The sequence below is a fragment of the Rattus norvegicus genome, chromosome 9, assembly GCF_036323735.1.
Source record: "Rattus norvegicus strain BN/NHsdMcwi chromosome 9, GRCr8, whole genome shotgun sequence".
NCBI classification, from domain to species: Eukaryota; Metazoa; Chordata; class Mammalia; order Rodentia; family Muridae; genus Rattus; species Rattus norvegicus.
Window position 1 is genome coordinate 39,898,647 of NC_086027.1, and position 4,789 is coordinate 39,903,435.

Below are 4,789 nucleotides of genomic sequence, written 5' to 3' on the forward strand. Positions count from 1 at the left end.
TAGTGAGGTCCCACATTCAAAAGAGAGATAATAGACCTGAGCCAACTGGCTTTATAACCTACACATAGATCTATTCCAATTTATTGATGTTCTTCATAACCATTAAGCGTAGGAACACTGCATGTAAACACGTAAGCTCAGTTCATGAGTGTGCTTGGTATAGAGCTTCTTAACCATTCCATCCTTTTTCTCAACCCATTATTTCTTTTACTTACTGAGTCTTGGAATGATTTATGAGAAAGTAATAAATACTTAATGCACATTTAATAAATATTCATAGCATTGAATTTTCAACTTCTTTATTTCCGTCTCTTGTCCTTTAATACTCTACATGCATTTCATCAAAATCATTAATCCCTGTCCACAGCATCAGTCACCCCCTAGTCTACTCTTCCACCTACTAGGAAACATAAAACTAAATTACATCGACCTAAATTACTTTGTCATCCTTAAATTGCTCCAGTCTGTTTGAAACTAGTACTGATGAAATTCAATCATGTTATCAATACATATATAAATAGGAGAGAGATTTAATTATGAGAAACCAGTGGAATTCTGGTGAGAATATATTCTGAATACAAAAGCAATAGGGAAAAATTGAATGTTAGAGTTGAGACCTTGTGGAGATTTAAATGAAGGGAACAGCTAGGCATGGCTGCATGTGCCTGCACTCCCCCCACTTAGGAGGCTGAAGTAAAACAAATAAAATGTGGGTCACAAAATAACCATAACTTCAAAAAGGAAGGTCGAGGAAGACTTATTGGGGAAATGCATATACATGTGTGTGTGTGTGTGTGTGTGTGTGTGTGTGTGTGAGAAATTGTTAAAAAATAAAAAGTAAAAACTTAAATCGACAAATAATCATTTGAATTGTCATCATTTAAGTAAAGTAATAAGTATTCAAATATTGCATTATTTTTAATGTAACAATTCTCCTGAAATTATAGACATGCTCAACCATTCCCAACATTATAGCACTAATGAAGAAGAATTTACAGTGGGTTTTGAGTCTAAATGGAATATAATGCTATCCAAATGCAACGCTATAAAGTGGAAATACTCAAAAGCAAAATATTTTTAAAAAACTCGCAAGGTAAACAAAAATAACTAGAAAAACAGTGTGATTATATTTTGAATGGGAAATAAAATTGTAGTAAAAACCTGGAACTGTCAACTCTTTATTCTGATTTGAAACCAAATAAACATTTTTTTTTTGTTTTAATAAAAGGTCATGTTAGGTTTTTGGCCAAATCTACACAATAGTTATTATACTATTTTATGACATCTTTATTTTGCATACTTTCTGTCATTCTTTTACTTACATCAAATAGGAAAGAAATTTTCGAATATATGTGATAAAAATAACACTATAGCTTTCTGCTCTTTGAAGCTGCTGAGGAAGCATCGCTGAACGCTCTCATCACCCTGCTGTCAAGTCTAAGTCAGAGTCCCCCAAGTAGCCGGAACAGCTGCGGAAGCTCTTCATTGGAGGGCTGAGCTTCAAAACAACCAATGAGAGTCTGAGAAGCCATTTTGAGCAATGGAGAACACTCACCGACTGTGTGGAAATGAGAGATCCAAACACCAAAAGATCCAGAGGCTTTGGGTTTGTCACATACACCACCGTGGAAGAAGTGGATGCTGCCATGAATGCAAGACCACACAAGGTGGATGGAAGTTTTGTGGAACCTAAGAGAGCTGTGTCAAGAGAAGATTCTCAGAGTCCAGGTGCCCACTTAACTGTGAAGGAGATCTCTGTTGGCGGTATTAAAGAAGACACTGAAGAACATCACCTACGAGATTATTTTGAACACTATGGGAAAATTGAAGTGATTGAAATTATGACTGACAGAGGCAGTGGAAAAAAAGAGGAGATTTGCTTTTGTCACCTTCGATGACCATGACTCTGTGGATAAGATTGTTATTCAGAAATACCATACTGTGAATGGCCACAACTGTGAAACTGTGGCTCTGTCGAAACAAGAGATGGCTAGTGCTTCGTCCAGCCAGAGAGGTCGAAGTGGTTCCGGAAACTCTGGTGGTGGTCGTGGAGATGGTTTTGGTGGCAATGACAATTTTGGTCGAGGAGGGAACTTCAGTGGTCGTGGTGGCTTTGGTGGCAGCCGTGGTGGTGGTGGATATGGTGGCAGTGGGGATGGCTATATTGGATTTGGCAATGATGGTGATTTCGGAGGAGGAGGCCCTGGTTACTGTGAAGGAAGTAGAGGCTATGGAAGTGGTGGACAGGGTGATGGAAACCAGGGCAGTGGCTATGGCGGAAGTGGCAGCTATGACCGCTATAACAACGGAGGAGGCGGAGGCGGCTTTGGCGCTGGTAGTGGAAGCAATTTTGGAGGTGGTGGAAGCTACAATGATTTTGGCGATTACAGCAACCAGTCATCAAATTTTGGACCGATGAAAGGAGGAAACTTTGGAGGTAGGAGCTCTGGCCCTTATGGTGGTAGAGGACAGTTCTTTGCTAAACCACGAAAGCAAGGTGGCTATGGAGGTTCCAGCAGCAGCAGTAGCTATGGCAGTGACAGGAAGTTCTAATTACAGCCAGGAAACAAAGCTTAGCAGGAGAGGAGAGCCAGAGAAGTGACAGGGAAGCTACAGGTTAGAACAGATTTGTGAACTCAGCCAAGCACAGTGCTGGCAGGGCCTAGCTGCTACAAAGAAGACGATACTCATGTGTGTCGGCAAAAACTCCAGGACTGTATCTGTGACTAATTGTATAACAGGTTATTTTAGTTCCTGTTCTGTGGCAAGTGTAAAGCATTCCAACGAAGGGTTTTACTATAGACCTTTTTCACCCATGTTGTTGATTGCTAAATGTAAAAGTCTGATCATGATGCTGAATAAATGTGTCTTGGTTTTTTAATGTGCTGTGTAAAGTTAGTCTACTCTGAAGCCATCTTGGTAAACTTCCCCAACAGTGTGAAGTTAGAATTCCTTCAGGGTGGTGCCAAATTCCATTTCGAATTTATTTATGGTTGCTTGGGTGGAGAAGCCATTGTCTTCAAAAACCTTGGTGTTCCTAAACTGCCAGTTGCTGTTGTAATGTAATGAGTTTCACCATTGAAAGGATCATCCAAGCAAGATCACAATTTGTTTATAAAATGGTTGTTGGCACACCCTAAGCAATATCAAAATTGAATAACGGTATCAGATAAAATAACAGATGGGAATGAAGCTCATGTATCATCCATTATCATGTGTACTCAATAAACAATTTAATTCTCTTGAAAAAAAATAACACTATATCCAGTATTTAACTACAACAAGAAATTCTCTCCCCAAAAGATAAAAGAAGGAAGGAAGGGAGGGAGGGAGGGAGGGAGGGAGGGAGGGAGGAAAGAAAGGAAGGAAGGAAAAAAGAAAGAAAGAAAGAAAGAAAGAAAGAAAGAAAGAAAGAAAGAAAGAAAGAGAGAGAGAGAAAATCACTCAAACCCCATGGTCAAAATAAAATGAATCAAGGGCCAGTAATTTCAGAAACTAGAAAACTGATATAAAATGTTTGTCATAAGTTTGAAGAAGCCTAGGCTACTCAGTAATAAGCTGAGGGGGAGAGGGAAAGGGAAGAGGGAAAGAGGAGAGGGAAAGGGGAGAGGGAGAGGGAGAAGGAGGAGGAAGGGAAGGGGAGAGGGAGGGGAGGGGGAGGGGGAGGGAGAGGGAGAGGGAGAGGAAAACAGACAGAGACAGAAAGAGTCACAGAAACAGAAAGGAAAGAAAAGCTAGAAGAAGCTGAGGAGGAAGGTGATCCTGTAGAAGGATCAGCAGCCTCAACCAACCTGGACCCTCTAGATCTCTCAGACACTGAGCCATCAACCAGGCAGCATATACCAGCTGATATGAGGTCTCCAACACATATACAGCAGAGGACTACTGGGTCTGGGTTCGGTCAGAGAAGACATACCTAACCCTCAATAGACTGGAGGTTCCAGGGAATGGGGAGGTCTGATGGGGTGGGTGTGAGGGGGTAAAGACGTTATCATGGAGATGTGGGGAGGGGGGCAAGTATGCGATGTGGAACAGTCAGAGGTTTGACCAGGAGGGGAATAAAGTCTGGAGTGTAAAAAAAAAAGAATAAATAAAATGTTTTAAGAAAAGAAGAATCTAAGAAATCAAATTAACAATCATAAAGTCAATATAATCTTCAGAATCAGACTATAACACCATTACTCTCTTTGTCTAAGAGTGAAAGAACTCACAGATTTAAATATAAATAAAGATAAATGTCTTACTTGCTATAAACTGCTAATTTGGTCGATATTCCTGGGAACACTGGTCTTTCCTGAGGGAAACCAAAGGAGGACTGGAAGAGGAGGGAATCCAAGATGAGAGGGAGGGAGAACTTGGAGATAAAAAGGGAGGCGAAACTGCAGTTGGGATGTGCTGTATGAGAAAAATGGGGGGGAAAGATTATTGTTTTTCCTTAGGCAGACGTAAGTCAGACTACTTCTCCCATGGGAATGAAGCAAGACATGCTAGAAATGGGTTACTATTAATGAATTACTCTTGAAGTTAAGACCTGTTGAGAAACTGCTACTAAAACTTAGTTTGGGAAATAAAGAAGATTACCTTAAAGTCTTCTTTTAGAGACAAAAACAAGTCAAACAAAGACAATCTCTTTTAAATCAACAAAATATTCACTGTGAAGGAGAAGCAGGTACAGCTTCCGAACCTGTGAGTCGTACTGGTTTAACAGCAGATTGCATGCCATAAACCCAGAGAGTTCTCAATGCATAGGAACGGAAAATCAAAGAGCATAGAAACTGAAAGAGAGAAA

General features: G+C 40.2%; 1 pseudogene; it reads left to right on the forward strand.

The window, feature by feature from the left end:
- Window positions 1–1,014: 1,014 nt before the first annotated feature.
- Window positions 1,015–3,041, forward strand: Hnrnpa1-ps17 (heterogeneous nuclear ribonucleoprotein A1, pseudogene 17; annotated as a pseudogene).
- Window positions 3,042–4,789: the final 1,748 nt, after the last annotated feature.